Source organism: Sitophilus oryzae, unplaced genomic scaffold (genome assembly GCF_002938485.1).
Source record: "Sitophilus oryzae breed Bouriz unplaced genomic scaffold, Soryzae_2.0 scaffold_1060_pilon_pilon, whole genome shotgun sequence".
Lineage (NCBI taxonomy): Eukaryota > Metazoa > Arthropoda > Insecta > Coleoptera > Curculionidae > Sitophilus > Sitophilus oryzae.
The window spans coordinates 1,242,505-1,259,708 of record NW_022145683.1 but is presented as its reverse complement, the minus strand read 5'-3'; the positions used below and the strand labels follow the sequence as shown (position 1 = coordinate 1,259,708).

At 35.0% G+C, this 17,204-nt stretch overlaps 1 protein-coding gene across 1 annotated transcript in view; it reads left to right on the top strand.

Moving 5' to 3' along the window:
• The window catches only part of LOC115877640, a 105,283-nt gene that overhangs the window by 27,321 nt on the left and 60,758 nt on the right, over nt 1-17,204 (top strand). The window contains exon 2 of the mRNA XM_030893885.1: nt 13,588-13,650. The gene's annotated coding sequence lies outside the window, so the exon portion shown is untranslated. The remainder of the gene's footprint in view (nt 1-13,587; nt 13,651-17,204) is intronic.

Genomic DNA, 17,204 nt, shown 5'->3' with positions numbered 1-17,204 from the left:
GGATTTTCCTTGATTTACGTAAGAACAATCATCGGATTGTCACGGGGTTTTTAACAGGACATTGTCTCCTCAATGAACACCTTAATAGATTGAAGCTAAGAAACAAAGTTCCCCTTCCATCAGTCAACTTTTGTTATTGGTAATAAAAACGATGCTTGAATAAATTGAACATTAAATTTCACACTTTCTTTAAAGCTTGTTTGCTCTTCGAATAGTTCTCAATAACTGTTGGAGAAGTTTAGTCGTTAATTCAAGATTCAAGGTCGTGTAAAGTATCTTAAAAACTTTTCTTCAGCGCTGTTCTAGTTCCCTGTCATTGTCTATAGTCTAGTTCGATCTAGACGCGATTCCGCCCGAAAGTTTTCAATCCGATTTAGAAAGTTCCTAGTTTTAAATACCGAAGCTCTGGAAATGTTTTAAATAGCTTTCGACAAGTTTAAGGCTTTCGGAAATAAACGGAATGATTAAGTTCATTTATTAAAAGAAAAATAACCGAAATAATACGACTCGCAGAGGAGTAGTTCATTTTAAACATGGTCAAGAATATTTTGTGGCGCTTTTTTTTTTGTTATTAGGTAATATCTAATACGTTTAAAATAAAGTATACGGAGGGTACCACTTAAATTCCTGTCCCGATATTGAAAGATGGCTATAGAATTTCAATGCATTTCCTACATAAGTCTATCCTTGTGTTGTAGGAGGTTTGACTAAACAAGGATGAACCTATGTCTTGAAACCATTCGACTCGATTTTCTGTCCTCCTTCAATACTGGGACGTAAATCCTCTCGTTGCTCTTATGGGAAAGCCGTCGTATATTTTATTTAAACGTATTTGAGTAATATATATAACGCTCAAATATATATTAATTCTATATACACGGTGGTCCGAACTGTATTCCGGAAACTTCGGCAGCGTATTCTGCAGATAAAAATAAGTAAAAAAGTTTATATAAAAATGTATGTCCTAAAATACTTAGTTTCCTAGATACAGGGTGTAGAAGTTTCATTTTTATTTCGATTTTTTCCAAATAATTTCGTAAATAAGTAACGTCAATATTTGGATGAAAATTGGTGTCTGGAAGTTTTTTGACATGAGAAATTTGAGTTCGATGTCAATATGACTCCTACTTGTAGGGGGCGCCACCTATATTTTTTTAACTGGGTTGAAGAGTAATTTTTATTTAACTTTTTGTCCGTATATGTATAAAACTAGTGGGTAAAAAAATATACAGTTACGACGTTTTTTAAGTAAAAAAGGTATCTTGAAAAAAATCGCTATCAGTAATGGTTCTCGAGATATTTGGAATCGAAATTATCAATACCTGTAATCATTGACATAAATTAAACACGTTCACTAAATAGTTATTACACTGAAATCATAAATTTGAAATGTTTTGTGTCAAAAGTTCAACAGATACTGTTTTATCATCATTTTTTTCGAAGAAAAATAAAAAAATAATAAGTTCCCAAATTTATTATTTCACTCAAATAAATACCTCATAATTACCTACCCAACATGCTTACTTTTTTGTCAATAATAAAATATCTTGAGAACGGTTGCTCGTAGCGATTTTTGCTAAGAGACATTTTTTACGTAAAAAATCACGGAAATCTATATTTCGTCACTCAGTTTTATACAGGTACGGAGGAAAAGTTATTACCCTTCAAAACAGTTAAAACACATGTAGGTGGCGCCTCCTACAAATAGGAGTCATATTGACATCAAAATCAAATTTCTCATATCAAAAAACTCCCAGACACCAATTTTCATCCAAATATTTACGTTACTTCAAAAATTAATTAGAAACAATCGAAATAAAAATGAAACTTTTACACCCTGTAGTTCCGAAACTAACCATTTTAGGACATACGAACTTTTTTACTTATTTTATTTGCAGAATATGCTGGCCAAAGTTTCCGGAATACAGTTCGGACCACCCTGTATATTTATATAATATTATTTTTCATTTCCTACCCCTTCGTACGGACACCCTCACAATAAAAAAAAATACTTTTTTTGGTCCAGCCTGCAATTCCATAGGGGAAAGAGCACAGAGGAAACCTCGATCACTAATTCCAAAGAATCCAACTAGGCTGTTCTAAACTTTAATTAAAGAGTTATATTAATAATTTATATACTTACTGTCTTCATACCAAGGTTGGTAATTTATTAATAATTAAAAAACTATCTGTGGCTCCAAAAGTACATTTTAAAAGCAATTATTGGTTTTAACAGATACTTTTGGAGCCACAGATAACATTTATTTGATTTATTACTCATTAACTCACTCAAAAAACCCTCAAGTGTCAGATAAAATTCTATTTTATTCCGCAAAGCGTCAATTAAAGTAGAACGAGAATTTTTTGAGGGAAAACCGATAGAAAATGCTGGAAAACACGTTAAAACCTTTTTTCCGAGGCTCGGAGGAAAGCAAAAGGGAAAACGAAAAGTTAGAGCCCAGCGGTGAAAATTCTGTATGTGTATTTCAAAATCCTGCTCGATTTAGTAACGCTTTTTTATTCTTTTTCTTCTATTGTATTTAATTCATTTTTTAATGATTTCTTTTTTTTTCGTACCTTTATTACAATTTACAGTATTTTCGTTTTGTTTTTGTGGTTCACTAGTTTAACTAAAACTATTTACATAAGTTTGACGTTTCGCCAGTTTATTTATCGCATATGTTCTCAGCTTATATTATTAACTTAACTCTCTTTGTAGTTCGGCCCATTGTTATCTATTGTTGGCTATGGGAGTCCAAGTTATTCCTGTAAATTTCTTAATAGCATGGTCCCATCTTAGGTTTGGGTTTCTTTTAGGTCTCTTAATTCCTCGTGGGTACGATGCTGTAATTTTTGTGGTTCATCTGTTGCCTGTCCTTCTTGCCAGGTATCCTGCTCATATTGCTCGTTGCCGCTTAAGGGATTTGATTCTGTGGATGACATCTATTACCTCTTCGGTCTTTTCTCGTATCCACTCTATTCTTTTACAGTCTTTTTTGGTTATTCCCAGCATGTGTCGTTCCATTGAGCGTTGTGCGACCTGCAGTTTCGTTATAATATTCGTTTTAAGTGTCCAGGTTTCGCATGCATAAGTCATGACCGGTAGTACACATTGGTCGAATGTTTCCGTTCCTCTAAAGGGAATAAATGCATTCTCTATGCATGTAAAAACTATTTGGAAAGGGCTGGGGTCTGCAGCCGTAGGTACATTATACACTGTATGTACACTGCTATAGTTAGACCAATCATCACTTATGGAGCAGTAGTATGGTGGGAAGCGGTATTTAAAGAGACTAATAGAAAAAGCCTCACCAAAGTACAGCGATTAGCAGCTCTAGGTACAACTGGGGCAGGGAACAACACAGCGCGAGTTGCGCTGGAAGCAATTCTGGACTTTCAATCAATCAACTAGTTCGTGATGGATCTGGTCGCTAAGGGTGCCCTAAGATTAAAGGAATCCAATCTGTGGAACCAGACCAACTACGGTCACTCGATGATATTGCCAGTGATAGGGAAAATCATGGTGAAAACGAGTCCACATCTGCTAGACCAGAAAACGGACTATATGCTCACCAAACATGATTTTGAAGAAAAGATAAGGATTCGCATCCCGACAAGAGAAGAATGGGAAAGCAACCGAGTAATGAACACTCAAGAGATAGCAGTCTACACAGATGCTTCCGCAAATTCAGGGGGCACAGGTATAGGCATCTTCTCAGAGAAACTAGACATCCGACGATCTTGGAGGCTATCGGATGGCTGTAATGTACTACAAGCAGAGGTTTACGCCATAAAGGAAGCGGCTAGTTGTATACGAGAGAAAATTGCTGATAGACCAATAGGGGATATAGTGATATACTCTGACAGCTTGGCCGCTTTAGGAAACATCACCATGCAATCAGTGAGATCGAAAACTGTGATGAAATGCCGAGAAGCACTGTCCTGGCTGCATCGGGGCGGGGCTACTCTGCTGGGTGCCAGGCCACATCAGTGTGGTGGGCAATCAGGGGAAGCAGACAGACTCGCCAAAGACGTGGCCAGGGGAGAGGCCGTGGCAGATGACTCACCACTTGTGACGATCAACACACTGAAGGAGGCTGTAGGAACTGCCATCAAAGCCAAGCAGCAAGAGACGTGGCAACACCGTGAGGACTGCGCTACAACTCGAAGACTGTGGCTGATCTACCACTGTAGATAGCAGAAAGACAAAACAACTACTAGAACACAAAAAGGACCTAGTACGCATAATTGTAGGTGTCGTCACTGGAAAGTGTCCCACGGGGGTAAACCTCGTAAGATGGAAAGTTTCCGACGACGACTACTGCAGAGAATGCGGAGGGGAAGAAGAAGCCATTACCGACGTATTAGGCTAATACGTCGGTACTTTACGCAGCACCGGAACTAACCCGAGCGGCTAATGTGTCGGCGAATTCCGAATATGCGTCCGGCACTGGAATACCGACGCTTTAAAACTTTAGAGCAAGGTTTTATGGAGGGACTAGAGGAAGCAGCAGAAGCCAACATCAGCGATATCGGGAACTTCGCAAAGAGCTGGAAGTGCTTTAACGAAAATAAAGAATGAGAGGAAGGTTTGGTAAAACAATACAGGGGTATCGCAATGGGCCCAAGGCCTCCGAGTGAGGAATCAAATATGATCCCAAACCCCAGCAATCTAACCTAACATAACTTTCCGTTCCTCTAGATAAAGTGGCATTTTAGATTTGAGTATGATTGAGTTTCTTCCATTGATTTTTTCCACATTGCCACTTACGCATCAGAGACCTGGACATTGAAGTTGGCAATGAAACGTAAAATCGATGCTTTTGAAATGTGGTGTTATAGACGGATGCTGCGAATACCGTACACAGCTCACCGTACAAACATTTTAATACTCGAACAACTGAATATCGAATCCAGACTGTCGAAATCAATCATACTTAAGATACTTTGGCCACATATCCCGGAACACCAATGGCCTATAAAAACTAATTGTGGAGGGGAAAGTAAACGGGAAACGTCCTAGAGGGAGATCTCCAAACCGTTGGGTAGACCAAATGAAGACGATAATAGGTCACAGTCTGCACGAGGCCAGTACTGCTGCGCAAGACAGAACAACATGGAGAGACACAATAAATGGAATATCATAATGTCACCATACTCTTATAGAGTAATAGGAAGGAGGAGGAGGATGATTGAGTTTCTTCCATTGAGTACTTGTTGGCGCGTTGTCGTTTTTCCACATCGATCACCCATACATTTTATTCAGTAAACTTTGTCGATGCCCCTATTTCCGCAAAAAAAATCGGCCGCTTAGATGAAAGGGACTTTTTTTAAATATGTAGTCATGATTGTCTTATAAGTCGAGAATAAAATTAGTACCATCTAATGTTCAAAGCGCAAAGTACTTATTGCAGAACAAAATGTCGGTAGAAATTTGGAATGAACTATATAGAAGATAAATTAGGAAAGGCGGACCAACATTGACCAACATTCAGCTGTTTCAATAAAGGTATAAAACAGCTTTGACTCCAGCTTATCTTTTGACATTGATTAGTCCTCGGGAATAAAAATATAACCCGACATCAAAAGAAACTAGTCCTGCACTAGAGTTTGCGAATGAAATGTATTCAAATACCGGATTTCTGGCATTTCACAATTTCAAAATAAATCTCTGCCTTTTATTAGTGTAATGGATTCACACGAAATAACTTCAAAAATCGGTCCAACATTTTAATAGATGAATAGATATTAGGGATATGTGTTATATGTTATATCTTTTACAATTATTTTTCGATCTATTAAAGTATTTAAACGTACAGCAAGTGTAACTTTGTACTTATTTGAGGAATACGTTTTTATAGCTTTATAGGAAAAGTTTTTATAAATTTTACAGTTATCTTTTGATTTATCATAAGTTTTTAAACAAGTTTATTTTTTTGATAAATCCATGATTAAAATAAAAAAATCAGTTGATTTAGATCAAGTTGATTTAAATCTTTGCACCCTGATGCTAACTTACTTCTTCGGTTGATTTCTGGTAGTAAAGATCCCGAGATGTGCATTAGTTGTCCCATATATTCGCGTTATTTATAATACACAATATAAACAACTAAAATTTAACTATATTTTCATATTTTATTAATTTTCTCTAAAACGGTATGGAAATGTGGAAAATTATAAACGGGATTAAGGATTTTAGAACGAGCAAAAACTTTTATGAATAATGCCATTTTCTCAAAAAGTTTATAATAAAAAAGTCTCTTTTTCGTACATAAGTATCACATCTGTATATCTTATTCATATTATTTGTCTCAGGCTACAGTTTGTTAGTTAGAATCGTCTACTTGATTCGACAATAAAAACACGGAATTAAAACAAATCTATACAATAATAAAGAGATTATTAGTTGAATCTTCAGCTATAACAGGTAAATTTCTGACATTGTATTCAAGGCCTTGGCGTACCCAACGTAACGGAGATTCGACTACAGCTTCTCAAGGTCGTACCTCTCCTCTTTTATCATGTGTATATTACAAGATTATTAGCCAAAAAAATTCAGTGATTACTATGCAGAAAAATATTGTTTATTAGCGATTTTAACTTTTTTATCAATATTAATCTATTGGTATTTTTTAGTTGTTTCAAATAATTTTTTCAGTAAGACTTTTTAAACGAGATAATATACCTAGACAATAGGAAATATTTATTCTAATTCAGTTCATGGAAACTAGTGCATGGTCTCAAGAGTGCTGCTTCTGCTTCTTGAAATTCACTCTAATTTAGCCATTCTTAAACCATTGTTACTTGCGCATACAAGTTCAGTGGTACCACACACTCGGTATTTCGAGCTAAATTGTCGTATGAACCACATGTTACAATTACAAAACCAAACCATATGCTAATATGTCAAAAGTTGGGATATGATATGTCATTCTATTTAGAGTGTCATTTTCTATGGAATAATATAAAAAAATACCGAGGCGAGGGTGCCATTTAAAAATAAAAAATTGTAGTCATTTCCGGTGAAACAGGAAGTGACCGAAAACAATTGAATACGTCAATCAATCCTGATTTATATCATATACTTATTAACATACCAAATCTCGTTTTTTATCTGAACAAATAAAGAAGTTATAGTGGTGAACCGCTTTTGAGACCCGGTATATTGTTCTATTAGGAGTAAAAATGATACTTTTTCTTGTGAGGCTGTATCAAACGTCAAATTAGACGTTTGACATTACAGACGAGGCACAGAAAGCCATTTTACTCCGAATAGAACTTTTTTAAATCATTTTAAACTTTGCAAATAATATAAAAAGACTTAAAAGTAATACCTTGTTCGTAATATATGTATATCGGGAATACACTGTTTGAATTCGACACTAACTGTCAATATCATAATACATTTTTGTACTTTTTTGCTTAAAAAAAGTGCTTCACTTTTATAACTAGGCGTTAAAATAACTTTTTTTTTATTGCCAATCGCGTCGCAAAAATTAGTACTTTTTTGAAAAAAAATTGTTTTTTGCTTTCCCAGCAACCAACAAACAATTTTGCACCATGTCTCTGCACTGTGTAACTGACGTTATGCCGTTTCAACCATTTCTCACTGAACTGTACCAATTTAATATCACGCTAAATTAACTCTGTACTGATTTGATTGATTAACACGAGTCCAGGGAAAGGTTTCTCGTAACTGGTCGATGATATAGGAAGTAGCAGAAATGACGAAAGCGCCATAGAGATGCGGTATTTCCACTGATCTCGATTGATGCATCGCATAGATTACATAGCAGGAAGCGGATGCCAGCGGAAACAAAAAACGAGAGGCTGATGAACAGATTCCTGCTTATCTGATCGATTATTGATCTTGTCTTGTTCGCCGTTTGATACGAGATAAAGCAAAACAAATTTTACTAGGTATACAAAAAGAAGGTACCCAAGATTTAGAAACCTGATATAAATTGATATAAATAGAAAAATGCTAGACCGGGTGTTTCTCAAAAGTGGCTCACCCCTATAACTTTTTTATTTTTTTTTAGATAAAAAAGCGAGATTTGGTACGTTAGTATATGACATAAATTAGGATTGATTGGCGTATTCAATTGTTTTCGGTCATGTCTTGTTTCACCGGAAATGACTACCAGTTTTGATTTTTAAATAGCACCCTCGGTATTTTTTGCTTTATTCACTTGAAAATCACATTCTGAATAGAATGACATATGTCATCTTTTGACATTTTCGCATATGGTTTATTTGAAATTGGAATATGCGGTTCATAAAGACAATTTGACTCGTATTACGACCAAGGTACGGTACCAAGTATGTGGTACTAAATTATTCGTCAAAAAAATGCTTTTTTCAATTCAGCTAATGAGCCACCCTCGTTCCATTTGAAAAAACTGAGTTATGTTTAATGAAAAGCCACGAATAACATTAGATGATAAAATCTTTTTTTACCAAGGTGTGGTTTTGACACAGCCATATCACCCAAAATATACGGTTAGATTCTTTGGTGATCTTTGAACAATAATTCTTTTCTAGGTTACGTTAGATTGCTGGATTTTGGGATCATGTTTGATCCCTCACTCGGAGGCCTTGGGCCCATTGCGATACCCTTGTATTGTTGTATCAAACTTTCATCTCATTGTTTCTTTGCGTTAAAGCATTTCCAACTCTTTGCAAAGTTCCCGATGTCGCTGATGTTGGCTTCTGCTGCTTCCTCTAGTCCCTCCAAAAAACCTTGCCCTAAAGTTTTAAACGGTCGGTATTCCAGTTTCCAGTGCCGGACAGTAACACAGCAGGTATTCTATGGTTTCTTCTTTCTCCCCGCATTCACTGCAGTAGTCGTCGTTGGAAATCTCCATCTCACGAGGTTTACCCCCGTGGGACAGTTTCCAGTGATGACACCTACAATTATGCCTACTAGGTTCTTTTTGTGCTCTAGTAGATTTGTCTTTTTGCTATCTACCACTGGCCATAGTCTTCGAGCTGTAGCGCAGTCCTCATAATTCTTTTCTACATTGTTTGAATTTTATATTGAAAAATATAAACAAAATGTATAACGTCACTTATCTATTAAAATTTAATTTATTTCAGTTGGATTATCTAAACACGACACGAGATACGGTAATTTTACTCAGAATTTTACTAAAACTACAACTGATAATGATGTTTTTATGATTTTATTATCTTTATTAACGTACACCTACAAACCTACTTAAGTATCAAACTAACTACTCAAGATTATTCAGATTCGCTGACATCACCAGTAGTAACGTATTTATTAATAAAGTTGTAATGTAAATGTTTTATTACTTCAAATTTAATACAAACACGAGTATTTAACAGATTTACTCATGTATCAGTAAGTCGTAGAACCGCAGGCAGCTGACACAATGGAGCGAGGCTAAAAATAAACATAACCTTAACGAAATAAACCGTTTTCAATAATCCTGAACTTGTCAAAAAGAGTTTTTGCATAAGCGCCATACGCGTATTTACCGCTTTTACGCAAAAACTATTCGTGATTCGTTCATTTTATTTTGTCCCACTTTTAAATGACATTTTTATTTAATCATAATAAAAACGCAAATTATTTTGTCAAATGTCGCAGATATCGGTTTAGAGCATACTTTTTAAAATGAAACACACTTAACTCTTAAATCACACACCCCAGACACCTTAAACCCACGTCCGGGAAAATCCGGACATATATGGAAACTCTACCAAGATGTTTAAAAGTGACTGATGTAGATGGACCTTAAGCGGTAACTTCGATTATGTCTAACAAGTAAATATCGGAATTCTCTCAGATCTCGCAATCTACGTACCGCATGCATACCTGCTTTGAGAATTGAGAAGTGCATTACAATTAATACACCGATAAAGCGTAATGTGTGCCATCGGCAACGTCGCCACACGTCTGCGCAACTTCACTCATCTCGACTCACCATGCGGGGATATCGCGCCACGTTGCCGTACTACTTAATTTTTCCTAAAAGATCGGAACGCATTTTATTTTTTTTTTTTGCTACATTCAAAACCTCGAATTTAGCGGAATAAATTAGTGGTGTGAATTAGCGTAGAAGTTTGTTTCTCTAAATTCAATGTAGGCAATCAGAACGCCAAAAATAGTTAGTTATTTTCAACTAATAGAAAAAGTTAAAAACTTAACTTTTTCTACTAATTATACTTCAAAATTTACTAGTGAAGCTTTATCAGAACCTCGCAATTAGTGGAATAAATTAGTGGTTTCAATTACACTTTTTACTTAACGATCATTTACAATGTCTAAAAAAACAATTAAAATTAATAGAATATCCTAGCAAGGTTTGCGGTAATCAGTTGTATCCATAGAGAAAAACTAATATTTAGCTTATAAAACTTTTATAAAACGATCAACTTTTCACAATTTCTCTTGACGGATGAAAATCAAAGACTAAAATGATGAATTTCTCGCAAATTTTGAAGTATAATTAGTGGAAAAGTTAGAAGTTTGTTAACTTTTTCTACTAATTAAAAATTACTATCACTAATTTTGACATTTTGAATGCTTACATTGAAATTAAAGGAACAAACTTCTGCGCTAATTGAAACTACTAATTTATTTCACTAATTTTGAGGTTCTTAATGAAGCTTAATGCTCTTTTCTGATCTTTAGGGCAACGGCCCAGCTACATCAAAACACCGGTTCCCATTAGAACACCGAAGTTAAGCGACGTAAGGCGATACTAGTGGATGGACGGGTGACCGATTTGAAACTCTGTATCGTGCTGTTGTCCAGTAAAGGCAAAAGTGTAAAATCTATTGATACACACTGCTCATTCCCGCCGGTTCGAGGCCGGATGAGATTGGCCATGATATGGTCGAGGACCGAGGTTCGGATTCCGCGTTCAGATTAGCCCTGGCAGCAAAAAGGAGACGTTAACTTGAAATCTTTACTTTTACTTTCTTTTGACCTTTGATTATCATCCGTTAAGAGCAATATTGTGGTTAGAAATCAAAAGTTTATTGTTTTATAAGCTAATTAGCTTTCTCTATGGATACGACTGATTATCGCAAGTTTTTGTTAGGTTATTCTATTAATTTTAATTATGTATAGTATCATTTTTAGACATTGTAAATGAATGTAAACTCTAGTTTCATTTAGAACCTCGAAATTTTTAGAATAAATTAGTTATTAGATTATTGGTCTTCTAATTTCAATCTAAGGATTCAGAACGTCAAAATTAGTGGTAGTAATTTTCGATTAATAGCGTTGTAACTCTGGCCCTATATGAGCTAGGTGGCTGAAACGTGCACTACGAAAACCCATCATCAATGCCGAAAAAATCGTCCGATTTAATGGGATTTTGGAGCGTCGTAACTCGGGCCCTATGTGAGCTAGGGGCTGAAGTTCGGAATATAGATGTGGCTCGAATCTTTTCATGATATTTTGACGACGTTCCAATACTATGAAACTCTATCATCAATGTGAATCAAATCAAAAAATCGCCGGATTTAAATGAAATTTGGTATGTCGAATGGAACAAGGCCAACTTGACCGTGTACGACAGGCTATGCGCACTCTTATTGGCCTTTTGAAACACTGTTTTTGGCTTTCAGGCCGTCTGAGGCGTTAGTATCGCTAGTTTATGCCAATAGTGCTCTGTAATAGTGTCTGTCAACCTATTTTGTTATCTCGAAATTCAAAGAAAGAAGCCAAGTCCCAGCTGAGCCGTGTGTTTTCTGTTTTGGTAAATTTCTTCTGTTGTGCCGGAAAGCAGCGGCGTTATAAGCCGATATTAGTGTTCCTATGTGTTAATTTTTTAGTTGTAACGGTACCATTAATTTGTTGGTACAGTCGGCAGTCGGCGAGTATATAAATCGCTAGTTAGTCAGTACTTTTTAGCTTTATAAATTGTTTCTTTATTTGTCGAATCTTTATAATATATCTAGTGTATGTGAATGGGGGGTTTTATTGTGTAGTTTGATTAAAAATTATTATTAATTTTTGATTATTTATTTGTGTTTTTTAAACATACTTTAAAGGTTAAAGTGCCGCTAAAACTTTTTCAAGACACCCCTTAACAGGAATTATTTTGCACACTTCTTCCCATAAAAATTTACCAAGTAAATCTAATGGATGTTTGTTTTTTTTACCTGTATTGGTGTTTAAAAGAAAAAAGGTAATGTCCGGTCTTATACTTTTTGGTTCACCTCAGCATGGCAGGTTGGTCAAGTTTACTGGTGGACTGATGGACTCTGGTCAAGTTTACTGGTGGTTATCAAACCGGTCTTACTAATTTATTAACTAAAAGCTAAATAAAAAATAAAAAATCCCGCCGAAAGCATCCAGGGTAGTATACTTTCAAGCCAACAGATGGCGCAAAATAGAGGTTTCGGTTTTAGTAAGGGAGCATCCAATCTATCCTACTCACTTATCTGTGGTGTACGACAGGTGTCACTGTGACAGTTAGTTTTGACGTCAGAAACGTCAAAAGTTGATATCGTCGATCACTACCGAATTTGGCTATGACGGTGCACACGGCCCCACTTCTTAAATTTGGATACAACGTTTTGTTCACATCTTCATGAGGTCATCAGTCGAGTTCGGCATAATTGGGGACGGGCTACAGGATGACGCCGTCGACGTTTCGAACCGATACCTCTAAATGGACGAAATCATCAGGAACCAAACTTGGCAGGTGGATAGAGGGACCCGAATGGACTCCTCAGATGGACAGAGGTATAGACAGACTAACAGACGAACAGACAGACAGGCGGGTTTCACTTCAAATATGCGCACATAGTGCACATACAATTTTTTTTCTATTCAACGACTTATTTATTACCTCCCCCCACCCCCTCACCCCAGACAAAAGAAATAAAAATTAAACCATATTATCAGAAACAATATCTGTCGCAACTATTTTAGCTTGTTTAAAATAACTCCGGAAACAAAACCGCATTTTTTCGGTTTGCGTCTACTCCCTACCGACTCTTATCTGATAAAATCCGACAACACCGCACGGTTCTACTTGCGTTTGGCCTTGGCGCGGAATCCGCAGCAATCCACGACCAGCCACCGTCAAGCACAGATCTCGTACTCTTTTCCACTTGTTACGTATTCATTTTCACCTCGCCAAAATCAAAATGTTGTAGTTTTGTCGCGTTAACGTGAACAAAAGTGTTTGAAACATCAGTATTTCGTGTGAGTTGATTAAAACAACGTTTCTGTGGGTGATTGTTAACGCTGAATCCGTGAAAGTGTTCCGTTTTGAATTATAACCTGGCCAATAAACCCGTAAAAGTGAACAATCAAGCGAAAAACATTGAAAATTTCGTTTAACGTACAAAAACAATGATTCTGTTCGCTGTTGTAAAGTGAAATCGACTTGAAACTGTTCTAGAGGACCCTAACCTTTGTTTTTGTGCGTAGTCGGTGTCAATGCCTCGGATTTTTCGTCAGAAAGACTGTCTCTTGCTTTGTTCGATGATATTTTCGCGATTTCTGTTCGAAACTTATTGAAAACAAACACGAGAGATTGAAACTTAGTCGGCGTGGATATGTCAGTTTAGTGAGATTTTATTTTTTTGTTCTAGGTGGTCAAATATTTGGATTAACGGGATATTATTGTATTGGATTGTTTGCTGTTGTTTTTTGAGGTGAGTCAAACATACATTTTTTTTATAGTTTTATATACCGTATGATCGAAAAAAAAAACGGCGTCAGCTATGGCTATGAAATGAAGATCGCGGTATTGTCATTTTATATGTAAAATTATATGCGGAATGTCATCGATAGTCATTTCCATGCCAACTGTTGGTCGATTTTTTCTTATCATACGGTATATTATCAGAGTTTTTTTTATATATCGTCCTATTGCTGCCAAAAGTCACTAACATTTTTCCGAACAACCAAATTCAATCACTAACTATGTTTTGAAGCGGAGAATCGATTGCAAAAGTCATTAACTACGATTTCTGGTTATTTATGTTTTATTTTAATACCGAATAGTTACTAACTATAACATCTTTATGAAATGCAATTCATTTTTAGACGCATTTTTCTCGGAAGTAATAAAAAGGAAGTTAGTGACTTTTGGCATCAATGGGACGATATGAAGAGATACAGAATGATTTAAATAGTTGGGTATTTATATGTTGCCCATTTGGTTGGGCAATAAATTAAAAAAAATGGAATCTATCAGCTGTTATTACTCGAGTAATATCGAACAAAAAAATAGGAAAATAGTCCAGAAACACAAAACAAGTGTTTTAAATAAGTTTTAATCGTACACCCCGACTTTGGACTTAAAATTATGTTTTAAACATTAAAACTTGTTTGAAACCATAAAAAACACGTTTTTGAGCATTTTTTCTTTAAAAATAAAAGATATTTTTGGCTCAAGTTTCGTTTACTTGAAATCAGTTATGTAAAAAATATTTGTCTATTTAGTATTTGGAAGAGCCTTTTCGAATAGTAGGTATGTCGTAAAACTTTTTCTGCGGAAATGCATCTTTTGCCAGTTTTTCAACGTTAGAATAGCTGAAATCAGGACTACTTTCGTTTCCTTGAAATCAAATTGTTATGTAAGAAATATTTGTTTATTTAGTATTTGGAAGCCTGTTTGAAATAGTAGGTATGTCACAAAAATTTTTCTGCGGAAATACATCATTTTCAGTTTTTCAACTTTAGAAGGGCTCTTTAGTTTAGCTGAAATTATAGTTATGTAAGAAATATTTATTTATTTAGTACTTATAAGGGGGGGGGGGTCCAAATAGTAAGTCACGAAAATTTTTCAGCGGAAATGCATAATTTTCAGGTTTTCAACTTTAAATTAGCTGAAACCAGTTACATGAATACACTTTTCTGTTTTTCCATTCAAGAAATTACACGCAAAAAAACTTCATGCGAAAGTGTACCATTCTTATTTATTGATTAAATGTTGTAAAATACAGCAAGATTTGAAAAGTACTCCGCAATTGGAATTCGTAAACAGACGTGTTTTAGCTTAGAGTTAGTTCGTTCATTTTTGTTTATTTTAGTTTTTTCTCGTTCCGGGTTATTGGTGTCTAAATTACAGTATCTACTAAATTCATACCTACACAAGAAAAGTGTATAGAACGTAAAGCAAGAACACGTTTTCATGTAACCGATTTCAGTTATTCTAAAGTCGGAAAAAAGGGAATGATGCATTTCCGCAAAGAAATTTTTATAATTTTCTATTTGGGAAGGCTTTTCTATACAGAGAAGACCAGGCTACTAGTAACATAGCACGTTGCCGGACGAATTTACGTTTACCCGTTTTGCGTTCGTACTCGAGATTGCCGGCTAGTCGGCTGGTCAGGTAGTACGCAGTTGCAGTTGTGCTTAGACGGGTCGGTTGTGACAGGCTCGGAATACGACGCGAGAAGTGCCGAGTATTTATTATTTTCATTTTAAGTGTTTACCTTCACTTAAGGTAACATTTAAAATGAAAATACTTAAATATTTATTATTTGAGTGTGTTTACAAGCCAAAACTAAGAATAAATAAATTCTCTAAACCCTAAAAAAAATATTACTCTAAATAAGAAAAAGTTATAACATGTGTTCAAAAAGACCATCTTCTTGTGCTAGACAGAAGCCTAGGCGGTCGTAAAATCCCCGTCTGACATTGGCTAACATATTAGGGCTAATAGTTTGGAAAGCCTCTCGTATTTTTACTTGAAGCTCATCCAGGTTATTAGCCCTATTATCACCATACACTTTGGATTTTACATAACCCCACAAAAATAAGTCATTGGGAGAAAGATCTGGTGATCTAGCGGGCCACAAAAGAGTTCCATATCCACTAATTAAACGGTTCGGAAAAGTATTGTTCAAATATTCTTGAACAATACGGGCATTGTGGGCAGGACAACCACCTCAGCAATTTGATTACTTGAAAACGTGGGATTTTGATCCGCGGTAGCACAAATGAACACTTGCTTTAACTCCTGTTCTTCATTAATCAACACGTCAGGCTTTTTGTGTTTTTGTGGGAACACGCACTCATGTGTTTCAAAATTATTAATAACTCTTGATACAGTAGGTAAAGATCGAATTGGCCTGTTTACAAAAGTTTGTGGAAAAATTGTTTGTATATTCCGATAAGACCTATTTTGGAAATACCATTTTACAATTTGAATTTTCTCACGAACTTCGTAAACATCCAATATTTTACTTAAAAAATGAATTTTACACGAGAACTGTCGCGAGAATCTATGTATTCGTTTAGGCTATTAAAACACGAATAAATACAAATTCTGAAACATTCTTATTAGCGATGGGAACTATCGAATGAATTAGACTATCGAATGGTTAATGAATGAATGATTTCAACTATCGAATGGTTTTATTCGAATAAAATCATTCATTCATTTGTATACTAAAGCATATGTGACAACCTCGCCGTGCGACTAAATGGTTATCGTTGAGCCACGACTATCGAATGCTTTTGACAAATGAAATTTAGTATTCGTTTGATTTTTGTATGCGTCAGTGCATTATTAGTTCTTCCAAATTTTTATAACTTCGCCGTATAAATACTGTGCTATTTTTGCGTTTATTAAAAGTAGTTAATTTCATTTATTGACGATTGTGTACATGTGCAGGTGGTCAAAATTTTTCCGAAAATTTGTGTGGTTTTTCGTAGTCCGATCTTTCAATTAAAGTTAACGATGTTTGTATTTTGTTTATGCTAATTCTCTTACATGTAGTTTTTTGCGAAGAAATATTTCATTTATTTTTTAAAGTAAATGCCAGTAAAAGTAAATATAATTTTTAAATAGTAATATAAAGCACCTAATATAAATAATTTTGATTTCTATTTTTTTATTTATATTTTCCTTCCATTACACTGCATGCTTAGAAAATTAATAAATGTTTATATTTCATGATTTTAAAATTTGTTGTTAATATAACAAATTAGTTCTGTAATTATTATTATTTAATAAACCAACGTTGCCACACACAAAAAATTTATATTAGACTATATTACTTTTAAATAGGATCTAATATAAATAATTTTGACATCTTGTTGTTTATATTTTGCTACTACTTAAAAAAAATATTTATATTAAATGATTTTAAATTTTGTTGTTAATAGGTATAACAAATTATTACTGTTATTATTATTTATTAAACCAGTCTTTGCTTAAAAACATTAAAACTTATTTTCCTACATCCAAAATAAC